General features: G+C 38.8%; 1 pseudogene; it reads right to left on the bottom strand.

Moving 5' to 3' along the window:
• Positions 1–12066: 12066 nt before the first annotated feature.
• LOC122221268 lies at positions 12067–12396 on the bottom strand (annotated as a pseudogene).
• Positions 12397–18610: the final 6214 nt, after the last annotated feature.

Below are 18610 nucleotides of genomic sequence, written 5' to 3'. Positions count from 1 at the left end.
AGGCCAAAACTGTACAAAAGTAAAGGAAACATGATTGAAATAGCATATAGTTCTACATCTTGCAATCTGATGAAATGGATAGATGACAAACTTTTTTTTAAAAAAAGAGAGGCCATCGTCTTACCACCGATCTAATGAAGGTTTATAGTCACTATTACGTTACTTAACTTTGGGCCCCAGGAAAGAGATTGGAGTAGTTTTAATAGAAATCTAGGCAGAGCAAGTGGTGGGCTTTGTTAGCAGTGCAGGTAAGGATGAAAAGCTTGAGTTTCAGACTCAGCTAATTGTTTAGAGGGAATTCTGGGTAACAACAATCTCAAATTCCAGGACCTTAAAGCTATTCAGTAGAAGATTTAAAACAGTAAAATATGGTGATGTATTTGTTGGGTATAAAATTCAGAATAATGTTTTCCTTTTTTCCCCCAATATGCCAAGAAATAGAAAAAATAGCTTGGAAGCTTTTAAGAATGGTTTCCAGCCAGGAATTGATTAAGAAGGTAGATGACTTAAAATGAAATCTTTGAAACTTTTTTTTTTTTAATGAGTTTTAATTTTTTTTAGAACAAGCAGGGGAAGGAAGAGGGTGAGAGAGGATCCCAAGCAGGCTCCACACCCAGTCTGGACCCCAGTGTGGGGCTCTATCTCATGACTAAAATCAAGAGTTAGATGATTAACTGAGCCCCCTAGGCTTTGAAACATACCTGATACCCAATTTTTAATGGAGAAACTTCTTTGGAGTTGACTGGCTAAGGTAGTTTCAAGTTTCATCTGAAAACTGCAAGGATTGTTAGTACTATTCAATACTTGTTTTAAAGCCTCTGTTTTACAGAGGGAACTAGGCATAACAAAATAGGAAAATGTAAACAAGAACAACAGGATTATGGTAAATTGGAACCAGGGAATAAACAAGTCAAATGAATATTAAAAATGTAATGGAAGGAATAGAAAAATAGGCATCATTCCAGCCATACAGTAACCAGAAGATCCAAAAAAGGAGTCTACTGGATGACTTCTAGCAATAGGTTTATTCAAAAGAATAAGTAGCTAGGAGAAGCAAAGCCCATGGATATGATATGCAAAGTAAAGAAACAGAACTGATGAGACATGGTTTTAGACTACCAAATGAGGTATGTTATGGAAGTAGTTGGGAAATAGGAAATAGCTGTGTATTTAATGAGATCAATTGAAAGCTATACTTAGTTCTGAGCACATGTAGCTGACCTGTGACAGCATTGACTAATGATGAACTAATGAATATTATTTTTAGGAAAACCAGAAAGCCTCATCATTGTGGCCTAGGAGAATGAAGGATTTAGCCATATCCGTTGACCTTTTTATTGAATGTGAGGGAAATTCAGCTGCACCAGTGTCAAATGGGGTTTGAGTTTCTGGACCCTGGTTCAGATCACACCAAAAATTGCAATTCAGTGGAGTTCTAGATAGATTTAAGGAAAAAAGACACTGTGATGAGTTGAAGCCAGTTAACAATAGTAGACACACAGATAAGACATAAAATGAGAGCGACCAGTAAATGAGCTACATATAATATGCAGAGTATGGGCTGGTAAGTAACTATAAAGAACTTCATTTGCCTTATCAATGCTGAATCTCATAGAGAACAGGTATCATTTACACTGTGTTTGACAAATGGGGCATTATGTTGGAGAATTTTTAGTGTTTGGAAAGACCTTAGGATAAAGTGAAAATCTGCCCAGCTAAACTGTACAGAAAAGGCTAGATTTTAGATATATATGTGACTGGGATGACAATTCCAAATATTTAGAGGGGTGACTAAAGTAGGAGTGTTGGAAAATACCTATTTGAATTTTAATCAAATTAGTCCTAATAAAGAAGGCCTCAAAACAATATATGGTTCATAAGTAATTTTCAAGTTAATCCAAAAACTTAAAATCCCAATTTGGAAAAGCAAAACCTGTTTAAAGCCCTGTTGAGAGCTAGTCAGCCTCCCCCACCCCGCACTTAAGTCAGAACTACAATAGAAAGAAGGGACAGTATAATGGAGTGCGAAAAGGCAAAGCAGTTACATAATAGAAGCCCAAGATTTGATTGTGCAAAATGACTCCTGCAGGCTGGCCTCTTCACAAACAGTTTTAAAATAATTATTAGTTGAGTGGATCTCAACCTTGGTTGTGCATTAAAATTACCAAGGGAGCTTTTAAAATCCTGACACCCAGGTGTACATTCCAGACCAATTAAATCTCTTCAGTTGGGACTTAAGTGGATTAAGAGAAGTGCTTACAGTAAGAAAGTATGGTGGCAACGCATTATTTTAAAAAATGAAAGTGTCAGGTGAAAGGGTGAGAGTGTACCTGCATTGAAATCTATGGCCAAAGTATAGAAAGCACTGAAGAGGGGGAGGTGTCTGGGTAGGGTTATAAATTGAGAAAAGCTACGGCTGGAAGAGAGACACATGTTAAAGTAAGCCCAATTTTATCCATCCACCATTCTTAAAGCTATTGCACTGTCCAGTAGAGCTTTCTGTAATGGAATTATTTCATAATGCATTGACCAATATGCTAGCCCTGTGGCTGCCACCCTTGAAATGTAGGTAGTGTGACTAATTGGATTCTAATTTTTACTTTTATTTTTTATTAGCACAATGCAGGGGATGGGCAGAGGGAGAGAAAGCAAGAATCTTAAGGGGCTTGATCCCACAACCCTGAGACCATGACCTGAGCTGAAGTCAGAGTCGGATGCTCAACCAACTGAGCCACCCAGGCGCCCCAAATTTTATTCATTTTTAATTTAAGTTTAAATAGCCACAGGTAGCATGTGGCCAGTTTATTGGATAGTGTAGTGCTAGAGAATACTGAGCAGTTTTCAAACAAGTACAGATGACTTAGTGAACAAATGTGACTTTACAAGTTGTTTCATGCCCTGAGTTCATTGAAGACATTTCTAGGCCCTAGGCCCTACAGTATTCAAGAGTATGAGGACATCCACAGCTACAAGTTTAGTCTGCCAACTTCATTAAGCAATGCTTCTCGCAAGATATAATCTTGTCAGGGGGGCCCAAGGCATCCATCCAAGCATGATGCTGGGCAAGCATTTAACACAGTCTTACTGATTTTCACACAATCCCATTGTATTAGATTATATAATCCAATATATATACAGGATTATATTCCGTATACATATGGAAGTAATTCTGTGTTTCAGAGAGTTTCGGATTAAGTGCCTTGTTGAATGCCCCATAATTATGTTAGCACCAACATTTCAACCTGTGATCTGACTTGACCGAGGATTTTGGACCTTAGGAGAGAAAATGGTATCTTTGAGCTTACATCCTGAATCCCAAAAACTGACACCTGTTACCAAACCAGGATAACAGACTTTAGGATCCCAGCACTCTCTTTCTTAAATTTAACAAAAGAAGAAAAACATCCTTACAATTTTTCTCTCGATTCTGTACACTGAATACTAGGAGGGATTCATAGACGTAACAATTATAATAACACATCTTATTGAAAAACACCTAAGAATATAGTCTCTCTCACCCGTTTTCCTTAGCTCTTCCTGGGTAACCCAGAGGCACTATTTTAAACTATTCTATCTCAAGCAACAAACTTAACAAATATCTTGTAAAAATTATTTTCTTCAGGATAACACTCTGATTATACAACTTTGACCCTGTATCTTTATGCCTGCAAGGTCCATTAGAAGCACCTGGCAGTGTCATTGCAAGAGTGTCCTTTAAAAAAGGCTTGATCTTTACCCCAAAAGATTTATTAATGTGAAAGGGTGTTCAGTGACACAGGTTGAGGTACTGCTGCAAACTTACAAGCCACAATAATGAGTTTCTGGTGTGAATTTGGGACATAAGGAGCCCCCCACCCCCACCCCAGGCAAAAGTTTGAGCCTGAGAATCTACCTGTCAAGTTCAATGACTCACAAACCCCGTGCCCATTTCCAGCTTGGTTAACAGCTTTACTAGTTCCCATCCAGACTTAAAAAATCTTCCTATGGATCATAAAGTCTTGGAGTCTGATAACCTTTTGCCTATTTTTTCCCTGCCCTAAAGGATACTTGCTTTAGAGAGAGATGAGACACTTAAAGACCCTCTTGGCCCTCCTGGAGGGATTTACCAGAGGGCTTGTAGTGGAGCCAGGTGGTCTGCTAGATGAGCTAGAGCCAGCTGCCAGCCCACCCTCTCTCACAGTATTCCTCTCCCTACTCAGAACCCATGCTACTACATTTTGTTAGTTTCCTCATCCAGTCAAACCTGCCCTTTCCCCAGAACTTTATGTGGACTCCACAGAAGCTGTTCTATAGTGGCAGCTAGGTCATTCACAGGGTCCTGGAAGCTGCCGGGGTGTAGTTGCCAGAAGGTTGTCTGCTTAACTGCTGGAAATACTGCAGTGGTCTGCTCTGTCCTTAGCAGGTCCTTCATCCTGGACTGACCCTCAGCGTTTTTCCAGCTAGATTCTCAGTGTCTTGGGAAGGAGGAGCAGCTCTTAGAATCTACTCCCTTGTAGGAAGTCTAGAAGCATCCTCACTTGCTCGCTGTTACTTGACCACCTGTGGAGATAGCTTCAGTGTTTGCTGTCAGTGTTTTCATTCCCTCTCACCTGGGCAAACAATCCTGATTCATTCCCCTGGTGGGACCCAGTAACTACCTGGCTACATACCCAGGGCCTTGCCATCTCCCTACCTCTCTGAAGCTTAACCTGTCTTGTCCTCTTAAGCACTCGCCTAAGTGTAAGGATACACATCTTCCCTTTTAAAATATTAACCCTCCAGCACAGTCCCTCACTTTGTGAAGGAGTCTGCAGTCTTCACACAAATGGCTCAAAGGTTTATTTTCCTTAGATCTCTACAGACCTTGGGAGGCTTTGTCTCGGCTTTGGTGTATCTGAGGAGTCCTGTTTTAACTTTTCCCACACAAGACGGCAGCCTCCTGCCTGCCCTTTATACACTCGTTTTTCTTGCCTTCCTTGCAATGCCCGTTGGATGTCAGTGGTTTCATTACCACATTTCCCCACTCCTGCCCTCTTGCAACTTTGGTAGTCTTCAGTCCTCCCCCTGAGGAATAGTTGTACTTGACTTCAGAATAACAGCAGCTTCAGAATCTCCTAGGCACAATTCAGTTGCAACATGATCACATACCACTTTTCCTAAGAAGAAATAGGCTAGTGAAACAAAAATAACCAAGTTTAACAAAATGCATATCCCTGTATCCAGCTGAGGTAAACACATGGTTCTATTTGCTGTTTAGAAATAAATGCCATATTTTATTGCTACTGGTAAAACTCATGTGCCTCATAAATGTCTGTTCAATCCGTTTTACTTTCTCTCCACCTTCACCTACCATCATTCCAGTCCAAGCTACCATCACCTTGCCTCTGGTTTACTGCAGTACCCTCTTGTATACCCACAGCCACTGTGATCCTTTTCCAGTCACTTCCGCACAACAGCCATAGCGATCTTTTCAAAACACACCTATAATCATGGCACTTCTTGGTTTAAAAGCTCTTCTGGCTTCACTTGCCTTACGATAACGGTAAAACTTCTTACAGTCTACACAGGCATAAATGGTCTTCCCTTGACCATCTGTCCAGCCTCTCTACCGTGTGCTTCCTTACCTACCTTGTCCAAATTTTCTTTTGTGCCTCTTACTCCCCATGGTCACTCCCCACACCTTTGTCCATTTGGGTCCCTAGTTAACTTCTTTTCATCCTTAGAGTTCAACTCAAGTGTTGCTTCCTCCAGGAATCCTCCCCTGCCTTTCTTAAGTAGACCAGTAGGCTCTCAGAGAACCAGTAATCTCTTTGTAGCACAAATTACAGTCACACTCATCAATGTGTATGATTTCTTAATTAATACGGCTTTCTTATTAGAGTGGCACTCAGTGAGAGCAGGAACCACATCTGTTACTGTTCACCAATATATCTCAAGTGTTTCACTGTGTCTGAAACTTAGAAATAGGCTCAATGAATGAAAACGGAAAGTGAAAGGTGAAGTGGGGGAAGGTTAGCTCTGGTTAGGGAAGTATTGGAAACACAGCCTGAATGCCAAGCAAGGTTGAAGAACTGACTGTACAACACACCTGAAGGAATGTTGTAATGCCTTGGGCCTGTTCCAAGGAGATGCATTCTTGCAGGTGAATTTCAGTGCCCCTGCTTTCATTGTAATATTTCACAATCCTTTCCCTGTGCCTCCAGTAAATCCCTAATAATCCATATCTGGTTGCCAAGGATATGAGAGAGTGCATTATCCAAGAAAGATGCATATGCTCATTGAAATTAACCTCTTTTAATACCTGTAAGTCCAGTTTCCCTTACAAAGACCACTGTACCCTTAATGAGTTGCTCTCTGACCCCTCAACACCTGTATTCTTTAATTTTTTAAACTATACATATATAAAATGCATGCATTTTAAGCATACAGCTTCATGAGGATTTACAAAATGAACATGCCTGTTTAATTAAACACCACCTTGATCAGGATATGGAACATTACCAGCACCCCAGAAGCAACCTTCATGCCCCCTCCAACCATTACCCCACTAGGTAACCACTATTTTGACTTCTATCACCATAGATAGGTGTTGTTTGTGAACTATACATAGATGGAATAGTACTGTTGAAGTTTGGGCTCCCCTGGGAGAAACACTTGGATGTAGTTTGTGTGGGGAATGACTCCAGGAGACATGACTCCTGAGGAAGTGGAAGAGTGAGACAGTTAAGAAGAAAACGCCAATATAAAGGTGTGTTACTGAGATCAGGTACATAATGTTCAGAGTTTTCTGAAGGATGGGGGAACAGGAGGCTGGAATATTTATCCACTGGCTCCTGTTCCCCATTGACAGAGGGATGCCACAGCAGGGGTTCACTTCTCTGCAATTTTGGGCTGTAACTGATCTTAATCAGCTCCAACAGCATTGAAGGACATTTGGATTGTTTTGGTTTGAGTAATATTGCCATGAACATTCTTGTACCTGTCTTATGAGAACACATGTACACATTTGTACATATTTCTGTTGGGTATATATATAATCGGGTGGTATTGGGGCATAGGTTATGTGTGTATGCAGCTTTAATAGATATTGCCAAACAGCTTTCCAATGTGATTGTACTAACTGATATTTTCACTAGCTGTAAATGAAATTTTTCGTTGCTCCACATCCTTATCAGCACTTGGTATTGTTAGTCCTTATTCTAGTTTTTTTTAATGAGTGTGAGTGTGCCTCAGTTTGCTCTTTGGTAAACTTTTTATTGTATAATTTACATACAGAAAAGTGCACAAATCATGTGTACAGCTGTTACTTGTCACACACTGAACACACTCACAAAAAATAGCAAGAAATCAAGAATTGAAAAATCACCAGCACTACAGAAGTCCCATGCATGCATGCCCTCTTCTGGCAACTTATCCCACCATCCCAAAGGACATCTATTATCCTGACACCATAGATTCTTTTTGGCTGTTTTTGAGCTTCAAATAAGTGAAATAATATATTATGTGGGGTTTTTTTTTTGTCTATCTTCTTTGAGTCAACATTATGTCTTTTCAATTCATCTATATTGTTGCATGTTGTAGGTGGTTCGTTCATACTGTTGTATAATATTACATTATACAAATATACTGCAATTTATTCATTCTGTGAGTAGGCATTTAGACTGTTTTCAGTTTGGGCTATTATGAATAAAGCTGCTATGAACATCCTAGAGCATGTCTTTTTTTGAACAAATGTGTCTATTTCTGCTGGGTATAAAACTAAGAATGAAATCACTAGAATAAAGAATATTATCCCATACCCTTGCCTATCTGCTATTTTCCAATTTTAGCCATTCTAGTAGGTATCCTAGCAGTGTCACATTAATTTTTTTCCCCCTTGGGGCTCCTGGGTGGCTCAGTCTGTTAAGCATCCAACTCTTGATTTCAGTCTTGATCTCATGGTTCATGGGTTCAACCCTCGCATCGGGCTCTGCACTGACAGTGTAGAGGCTGCTTGGGATTCTGTCTCTCCTCTCTGCCTCTCTCCCACTCACACTCTCTCTCTAAATAAATAAACATTAAAAAATATTTAATTTTTTTTTTCTTAATTTTTTTTTTCTTTCCTTTTTAAAAAATCAGCTTCTAGAGGCACCTGGCTAGCTCAGTCAGAAGAGCATGTGACTCTTGATCTCAGGGCCCAGAGTTCAGGACCCATGTTGGGTATAGAGATTATTTAAATAAATAAAGGTTTAAGAAAAAATAAGCTTCTAATGTTGGAGTAACATTTGGTTTACAGAAAAGTTGCAAAGAGTACAGAGAGCTTTTTGTCTACCCACCCTCCAGTTTTGCCTAATGTTAACATCTTAATGCTACTATGGTACATTTTTCAAAATTAAGAAACCAACACTGGCACATTACTATTAAACTCCAGACCTTATTCAGATTTCAGCAGTTACTACATTCACTCATGTTGGTGGTGGGGGGCGGTTCTGCACAATTTTATCACCTGTATGATTCATGTAATCACCACCACATTCAATATGCAGAACTGTCCCATCACCACAAAAGAACTCTTATACTATTTGTCATTGTACTGTGTCCCCCATCCTCCTACAACTGTTCCTATCCCTTGTAAACCACTAATCTGTTCTTCATCACTATAATTTTGCCATTTCAAGAAGTTCTATAAATGACATCATACTATGTAACCTTTTGAGAAGGGCTGTCCCACAGACACCCACAGCACAGTGCCCTCGAATTTCATCCAAGTTGTTACATGTAACAATAGTTTGTTCTTTTTTATTGCTGTGGATGTACCAATTTGTTTAACCCATTCATCTGTCGAAGGACATTTGCAATGCTTCCAGTTTGGGGCTATTACAAATAAAAGTTGCTATAAATATTTGTGTATCAGTTTTTGTGGACATAAGCTTTCATTTCTCTGGGATAAATGCCCAGGGGTGTGGTGATTGATGAGTGGCATGGTAAGTATATGTTTAATCTTATGAGAAATTGCTAAACTATTTCCCAGAGTTGCTGTGTTATTTTACATTCCCACCAACAAGTACAAGAGATTTAGTTTCTCTGCATTCTTGGCAAGATTTGAGATTGTCACTACTTGCTTTTTTAAAAAAGTAATCTCTATACCCAATGTGGGCTTCAACTCAACCCTGAGAGTAAGAGTCACATGCTCCACTGACTCAGTCAGACGACCCAGGATTGTTGCTAGTTTTTATTTTCACTTTTTTTTCAGGCTTATTTACTTATTATGAAAGAGACAAAGACAGCATGAGCATGGGAGGGGGAGGGGGGGGGGAGAGAGAGAGAGAGAGAGAGAGAGAGAGAGACAGAATCCCAGGCAGGATCCGCACCTCAGTGCAGAGCCCAATGCGGGGCTCAAACTCACAAAACCTGAGCTGAAACCAAAATTTGGACGTTTCACCGACTGACCCACCCAGGTGCCCCTATTTTCACTTTTTCAATAGGTATGTAGTGGGGATTTGTTTTCATTTTTTTGTAGTTTTTGTTTACTTGTTTGCATTTCCCTAATGGCTATGATATTGACCATCTTTTCACGTGGTTTTCTGCCATCCACATACCCTCTTTGGTGAATTGTCTGTGAATGGCTTTTTTCTATGTTATAATTGGGTTTTTTTTTTTTTTACACTGCTGAATCTTGAGGGGTGCCTGGTTGGCTCAGTCAGTAAAGCATGTGCCTCTTGATCTCAGTCATGAGTTCAAGCCCCACACTGGGTACAGAGCTTACTTAAAAAAAGAAACTTCTGAGGGGTGCCTCTGTGTCTCCCTCTCTATGCCCCTCCCCTACTTGTGTGTGTGCACTCTCTTGCTCTCTCTCTCTCTCTCTCTCTCTCTCTCAAAAATAAACTTAAAAAAAAGAAACTGCTGAGTTTGGGGAGTTATTTATATATTCTAGAGACAGATCCTTTGTCAAATGGTTTGCAAATATTTCCTCTCATTCTGTAATTTTTTTATCTTTTTATTATTTTATTCTATATTATTTTATTTTAAGTTTACATCCAAGTTAGCTAATAGTGCAATAATGATTTCAGGAGTAGATTCCAGTGATTCATCCCCTATGTATAACAACCAGTGCTCATCCCAAGTGTCTTCCTTAATGCCCCTTACCCATTTAGCCCATTCTCCCACCCACAAGCCCTTCAGCAACCCTCAGTTTGTTCTCCATACTTAAGAGTCTCTTATGTTTTGTCCCCCTCCTTGTTTTTATATTATTTTTGCTTCCCTTCCCTTATGTTCATCTGTTTTGTCTCTTAAAGCCCTCATATGAGTGAAGTCATATGATATTTGTCTTTGACTATTTTCGCTTAGCACAATACCCTCTAGTTCCATCCACATAGCTGCAAACATCAAGATTTCATTCTTTTTGATTGCCGAGTAATACTCCATTGTATATATATATACCATGTCTTGTTTGACCGTGCTGCTCTCAACATTTGAGTGCATGTGTCCCTTTGAAACAGCATACCTGTATCCCTTGGATAAATACCTAGTAGTGCAATTGCTGGGTTATAGAGGAGTTCTATTTTTAATTTTCTGAGGAACCTCCATACTGTTTTCCAGAATGGCTGCACCAGTTTGCATTCCCACCAGCAGTGCAAAAGAGATCCTCCTTCTCCGCATCCTTGCCAACATCTGTTGTTGCCTGAGTTGTTAGTGTTAGCCATTCTGGCAGGTGTAAGGTGGTATCTCATTGTGGTTTTGATTTGTATTTCCCTGATGATGAGTGATGTTGAGCATTTTTCATGTGTCTGCTAGCCATCTGGATGTCTTCTTTGGAGAAGTGACTATACACGTCTTTTGTCCATTTCTTCACTGGATTATTTGTTTTTTTGGGTGTTGAGTTTGATCTTTATAGATTTTGGATACTAACGCTTTATCTGATATGTCGTTTGCAAATATCTTCTCCCATTCTGTCAGTTGCCTTTTAGTTTTGCTGATTGTTTCCTTTGCTGTGCAGAAGCTTTTTATTTTGATGAGGTCCCAATGATTCATTTTTGCTTTGGTTTCCCTTGCCTCTGGAGACGTGTTGAGTAAGAAGTTGCTGCAGCCGAGGTCAAAGAGGTCTTTGCCTGTTTTTCCCCTCTAGGACTTCTAGGATTTTGATGGCTTCCGGTTTTACATTTAGGTCTTTCATCCATTTTGAGTTTATTTTTGTGTATGGTGTAAGAAAGTGGTCCAGGTTCATTTTTCTGCATGTCGCTGTCCAGTTTTCCGAGCACGATTTGCTGAAGAGACTGTCTTTATTCCACTGGATATTCTTTCTTGCTTTGTCAATAATTAGTTGGCCATATGTTTGTGGGTCCATTTCTGGGTTCTCTGTTCTGTTCCATTGATCTGAGTGTCTGTTTTTGTGCCAGTACTATACTGTCTCGATGATTACAGCTCTGTAATATATCTTGAGGTCTGGGATTGTGATGCCTCTTGCTTTGGTTTTCTTCTTTAGGATTGCTTTAGCTATTTGGGGTCTTTTCTGATTCCATACAAATTTTAGGATTGTTTGTTCTAGCTCTGTGAAGATTGCTGGTGTTTTTGTTTTGTTTTGTTTTGTTTTGATAGAGGTTGTGTTTGTTTTTTCATCTTAACAGAGCCTTTTGTAGAGCAAATGTTTTTAAATTTGATGAAGTCCAGTTTATCAATTTTTGTCTTCTATGGATCATGCTTTTTTAAAAAAAATTTTTGAGAGAGAGAGAGCACTAGTAAGGGAGGGGCAGAAAGAGGGAGACACATAATCCAAAGCAAGCTCCAGGCTCTGAGCTGCCAGTAGAGCCCAACGTGAGGCTCGAACTCACCAACAGTGAAATCATGACCTGGGCTGAAGTTGGATACTTAACTGACTGAGCCACCCAGGCACCCCAATCATGCTTTTAAGTGTCATTTCTAATAACTCTTTACCAAGAACTAGGTCCTGATGATTTTCTCCTATGTTTTCTCTGATAAACTTTATAGTTTTATCATTTACATTTTTTGACTATTATGAACGTTTATTTAGCAAAAAAAAAAAAAAAAAAAAAAGTTCAATAAGAAAATGCATAGCCTGATTTGTATTTTGTAGTAAAACAGGTGCTAGGAGAGGGGACATGTGGAAGCAGTTGGTTTCTTCCGGTAAACACACCCATTGTTTATATTTGTCCCAAGACTTCTAACATGATAATACTATTTCTTTGAATTACCACCATTCCAATATTGTTCTGTTGCCCACTAGTGCCATCTCCACACACTGATCTATCACAAGATTCGTAAAGGGATCGAACCCCAGCAATATTCCTTGGACATCTGCCACCATTTAATTTCAATGATAATTTCTTGTCTATAAATTTTTCCAACACGGGAGCGTGAGCTTTGCTCATGGTGTCTACCTCAAAGATGCCTCCTCATTTACGTTTTTTAAGTTTATTTATATTGAGAGAGAGGGCACACGTGCGCGCACACATACATGAACGCGCAGCAGGAGAGGGACAAAGAGAGGGAGACAGGGAATCCCTAGCAGGCTCCATGCTGTCAGTGCAGACTCACAAACTGTGAGATCATTACCTGAGCCAAAACCCAGAGTCGGACACATAACCGACTGAACCATCCAGGCACCCCTCTTTTACATTTATGATCCACTTTGTTATTTTTTGTATAAGATGTAGGGTTTAGATTGAAGTTTTTTTTTTTAATTTATTTTTTACCTATGGTTATTCAATTGCTCCAGCACCATTTGTTGAAAAGACTATCATTCTACCAGTGACTTGCTTTTGCACCTTTGTCAAAAATCAATTGGGCATATTTGTGTAAGTTCCATTTCTGGGTTCTCTATTTTGTCCCATTGATCAATGTATTTATCCACCTGTCCATACCATGTTTTTGTTAACTGTAAAATTGGGTAAAACTGTCTTAAAATTGGTTAGAATGATTCCTTCCACTTTATTCTTTTATTTTTATATCTTGATCTTGTATCTTGCAGCCTCACTGAACTCTTATTCTAGGAGTTTTGTTGGTTAATTTGTTGGTAGCTTCTTTGAGAAAAGAAATTTCTCAGTTCACTGAGAATTTTGTGGATTCATCTGCCTAGATAGTCATGTCAACTGGAAAAAGGGATAGTTATAATTCTTCCTTTCCAGTACGGATGCCTTTGGTTTCCTTTTCTTTCATTCTTACACTGGCTAGGATTTCTAGTACAATGATGTATAAGGATGGTAAGAGCAGATATCCTGCCTTGTTCCTACTTTTAAAGGGAAAAGTATTCAGTCTTTTACCATAAGTATGATGTTAGCTGTAGGTTTTATTAGGCTAATTTTCCTCTACTCCTAACTTTTTGAGAAGTTGTTTTTTTCCTCCCATGAATGAGTGTTGAATTTTGTCAAGTGTTTTTTGTGTGTTAGATGATATTGTGTGACTTTCTTCTTTAGCCTATTAATATGGTGGATTTATTGACTGCTTTCCAAATGTTGAACCAATCTTGCATCCCTAGAATCAATCCCAGCCATGGTGCATAATTCTTTTTATATACATGGTTAGATTTTGTTTGCTAATATTTTGTTGCAGACTTTTGTGTCTATATTCATGAGGGGTGTGTGTGTGTGTGTGTGTGTTGTTCTGGTTTTTGGTTTGGGTTTGGTGTGCTTTGGTATCATGGTAATACTGGCTCCATTAAATGATTTGGAAAGGATTCTATTTTCTTGAAGAGATTATGTAGAACTGGTGTAATTCTTTTCTAAACATTTGGTGGAACTAGCCACTGAAACCATCTAGATCTAGAGATTTATTTGTAAGGATTTTTAAAACTAGGAACCCAATTACCTATTATCTATTTTGTATTGAGCGATTTTTATAATTTTTTTTTATTTTTTAGGAATTGATCCATCTTATCTAAGTTGTTGAATTTGGGTAGAGTTGTTTGACCTATGCTCTTATGATTCTTTTCATGTCTGTGGGCTCTGTAGTGATTATCTACTGTTTCAATCTTGATATTGGTAACTTGTGTCTTTTTAATTTGTCAGTCTTGATAGAGGTTTATTAAGATGGTTGATTTGTTCAAAGAGCCACATTTTGTTCAGATTTTTCTAGTTTTCTATTTTCAATTTCATTTTTTCTGCTCTTAATTATTCCCCTTCTTTTTTATTTTTTTAATATTATTTTTTAAATTTACATCCAAATTAGTTAGCATATAGTGCAACAATGATTTCAGGAGTAGATTGCTTAATGCCCCTTACCCATTTAGCCCATCCCCCCTCCCACAACCCCTCCTGTAACCCTCAGTTTGTTCTCCATATTTATGAGTCTCTTTTGTTTTGTCCCCCTCCCTGTCTTTGTATTATTTTTGTTTCCCTTCCCTTATGTTCATCTGTTTTGTATCTTAAAGTCCTCATATGAGTGAAGTCATATGATATCTGCCTTTCTCTGACTAATTTCGCTTAGCATTTTGACCTGAGCTGAAGTCAGACCCTCTAGTTCCATCCACGTAGTTGCAAGCGGCAAGATTTCATTCTTTTTAATTGCCAAGTAATACTCCATTGTATATGTGTGTGTGTGTGTGTGTATATATACATATATATATATATATATATGTATATATGTATATATGTATATATGTATATATATACCACATCTTATTTATGCATTCATCCATCAGTGGACATTTGGGCTCTTGCCATACTTTGGCTATTGTTGATAGTGCTGCTATAAACTTGGGAGTGCAAGTGTCCCTTTGAAACAGCATACTTGTATCCCTTGGATAAATACCTAGTAGTGCAATTGCTGGGTCATAGGGTATTTCTATTTTTGTTTTTTTGAGGAACCTTCATACTGTTTTCCAGAGTGGCTGCACCAGCTTGCATTCCCACCATCAATGCAAAAGAGATCCTCTTTCTCCGCATCATCACCAACATCTGTTGTTGCCCGAGTTGTTAATGTTAGCCATTCTGGCAGGTGTAAGGTGGTATCTCATTGTGGTTTTGATTTGTATTTCCCTGATGATGAGTGATGTTGAGCATTTTTTCATGTGTCAGTTGGCCATCTGGATGTCTTCTTTGGAGAAGTGTCTATTCATGTCTTTTGTCCATTTCTTCAATGGATTATTTGTTTTTTGGGTGTTGAGTTTGATAAGTTCTTTATAGATTTTGGATACTAACCCTTTATCTGATATGTCGTTTGCAAATATCTTCTCCCATTCCGTTGGTTGCCTTTTAGTTTTGCTGGTTGTTTCCTTTGCTGTGCAGAAGCTTTTTATTTTGATGAGGTCCCAATGGTTCATTTTTGCTTTGGTTTCCCTTGCCTCTGGAGACGTGTTGAGTAAGAAGTTGCTGCAGCTGAGGTCAGGGAGGTTTTTGCCTGCTTTTTCTTCAAGGATTTTGATGGCTTCCTGTCTTACATTTAGGTCTTTCATCCGTTTTGAGTTTATTTTTTTAATCTTTATTTATTTTTGAGAAAGAGACAGCATGTGAGCAGGGGGAGAGCAGAAAGAGAGGGAGACACAGAATCCAAAGCAGGCTCCAGGCTTTGAGATGTCAGCACAGAGCCTAAGGTGATGCTCGAACTCATGATCTATGAGATCATGACCTGAGCTGAAGTCAGACGCTTAACTGACTGAGCCACCCAGGTGCTCCAGTTTTGAGTTTATTTTTATGTATGGTGTTAGAAAGTGGTCCAGGTTCATTTTTCTGCATGTCGCTGTCCAGTTTTCCCAGCACCAATTGCTGAAGAGACTGTCTTTATTCCATTGGATATTCTTTCCTGCTTTGTCAAAGCTTAGTTGGCCATATGTATGTGGGTCCATTTCTGGGTTCTCTATTCCTTTCCATTGATCTGAGCGTCTGTTTTTATGCCAGCACCATACTGTCTTGATGATTACAGCTTTGTAATACATCTTGAAGTCCGGGATTGTGATGCCTCCTGCTTTGGTTTTCTTTTTCAAGATTACATTGGCTATTTGGGGTCTTTTCTGGTTTCATACAAATGTTAGTATTGTTTGTTCTAGCTCTGTGAAGAATGCTGGTGTTATTTTGACAGGGATTACATTGAATATATAGATTGCTTTGGGTAGTATTGACATTTTAACAATATTTGTTCTTCCTATCCAGGAGCATGGAATCTTTTTCCATTTTTTGTATTTTCTTCAATTTCTTTCATAAGCTTTCTATAGTTTTAAGTGTATAGATTTTTCCCCTCTATGGTTACATTTATTCCTAGGTATTTTATGGGTTTGGGTGCAATTGTAAATGGGATTGATTCCTTGATTTCTCTTTCTGTTGCTTCATTGTTGGTGTATAGGAATGCAACCGATTTCTGTGCATTTGGTTTTTTGGTGGAATGTTTGGGGTTTTCCATATAGAGTATCATGTCATCTGTGAAGAGTGAAAGTTTGACTTCCTCCTGGCCAATTTGGATGCCTTTTATTTCTTTGTGTTTTCTGTTGAGGCTAAGACTTCCAATACTATGTTGAATAACAGTGGTGAGAGTGGACATCCCTATCTTTTTCCTGACCTTAGGGGGAAAGCTCTCAGTTTTTCCCCATATAATTTCCCTTCTTCTGCTTGCTTTGGGCTTGTTTTGCTCTTTTTTAGTTTCTTAAAATATAAGCATTTATTACTATAAATGTATTTTTCTGCTCTGCTTTAGCTGTTTCCCACAAATTTTAATAAGTTGTATTTTAATTTTTATTCAGTTCAATGTAATTTTGATTCTCCTTGAGACTTCTTTTTTATCCATAAATTATTCATATTTGTTTTGTTTAAAGTTCAGGTGTTTGCATATTTTCCTATTTCCTGTTCTCTTATTTATTTCTGGTTTGTTGCAATTATGATTAGAGGACATATTCTGTACTATTTCGATTATTTTGTTTGTTTGATTTATTTGAGAAAGAGAGAGAGTGAGAACAGGAGTGGGGGAGAATGGCAGGGAGGAGAGAGAGAAAGAGAGAGAGAGAGAGAGAGAGAGAGAGAGAGAGAGAGAGAATATCCTAAGCAGGCTCCATGCTCAGCATGGAGCCCAACATGAGGCTTGATCCCATGCCCCTGGGATCATGACCTGAGCCAAAATCAAGAGTTGGACACTTAACTGACTGAGCCACCAGACACCTCTCAAGTATTTTAGAGTTGCTGGAGTTTGTTTTATGACCCAGGATATGATCCATCTTGGTGTATGTTCGGATGCTTAAAAAGTATGCCTACTCTGTTGTTTAGTGGAGTGCTGTATAAATTTCAATAAGATCCTATTGGCTGATGGTGTGATCCAGATTTTCCATATCTTTTTTTTTTTTTTTTTAAGTAGGCACTAAGCCCAAGGTGGTGGTCAAACTCATGACCTTCAGATCAAGAGTTACATGCTCTACCAACTGAGCCAGCAAGGTGTCCCTCCATGTCCATGTTTATAATCTAGTAGATATATACAGTGTTTAGAGAGGGATATTGAAATTTCCAACTATGATTGTGGACTTATCTACTTATTTCATATCTATCAGATTTTGATTTGTGCATTTGGACCTCTATTGTTTGGTCCATACCTATTTAGGATTTAAAGTTAACACTAACAAATGGCAAGTGGGAAACGTAAAACTTAAGGCATTCTCAGGACAACATTGTCTCAAGATGAAGTTGAAGAAGACAGTAAATTTTGTTAAGACCATATAAAGATACAGGATGCCTGGGTGGCTTAGTCAGTTAAGCATCCAACCCTTGATTTCAGCTCAGGTCATGATCTCATGGTTTGTGAGTTCAAGTCCCACATTGGGCTCTGCACTAACAGTGCAGAGCCTGCTTGGGATTCTCTCTCTCCCTCTCACTTTGCCCCTCCCCTGCTCGCTCTCCCTCTCAAAATAAATAAATAAGCTGAAAAAATAATAACAAATTTTTTTTATCTTAAAAGAAAAAAAAAGACCATATAAAGATCCAAGGTGGTGGTACCTCAGAGATTAGTTCAGTCAAACAATAGGGTTTCTAAAAAGCTCACAGGTATTGTGCCTCAGCAGTCTCAGCAGAGGCTCAAGGAAGAGAGTTATCTCAACGACATGTATTAATGCGATTTTTGTCTAGCAGAAAAATCCTAGTAAGATTCAGAGAAGTTTTTAAGAGAATAATAGTGGCAGAACCACTACCAGCTTGAGCTGTAGAACAGTAGAAAATAAAACGAAGTGTTTTGATTCGCCAAACTTCTTCAGCCAGGAAGCAAACCACAAAAACTACTCAGCCACAAACACAGGCTAGTTTTCATATATAGGAGAGTTCAGTGAGCAGAACCGTGATCTCAGAGGTGGAGCCAGGAACCACAGAGAATTTCCCAGGACTTGAATCCTAATCAAGGAATTGCCAACAAGTGCTTACTGGCTTTCAGAATTTCTATGACTCAATGACTTTTGTGTGCCTAACTTCCCTTACCCCCCATCTTTATTCTATAGTAGTTATCCCATCTCTGTCCTGCCATTATATGTTGTGAGTGTAGAAGCCAGATGTAACTTGTGTGTTTAGTTCATCAGTCTTATGACTGAGAGGAATTGTACAGGAGAAATGCTGTGTAACTCTACCTAATGAATTTCTCCATACCTGTACCTGATTTGGATGATGTGATCATGGACTTGAGCTAACACTGTAATGAGATGTGACTGTGGAGGGCCTTGAGAGCAGATGAGTGTATTTTG

This window comes from Panthera leo, chromosome B3, assembly GCF_018350215.1.
Source record: "Panthera leo isolate Ple1 chromosome B3, P.leo_Ple1_pat1.1, whole genome shotgun sequence".
Lineage (NCBI taxonomy): Eukaryota > Metazoa > Chordata > Mammalia > Carnivora > Felidae > Panthera > Panthera leo.
The sequence above is the reverse complement of the archived record's forward strand: the minus strand, read 5'-3'. Positions and strand labels throughout refer to the sequence as shown.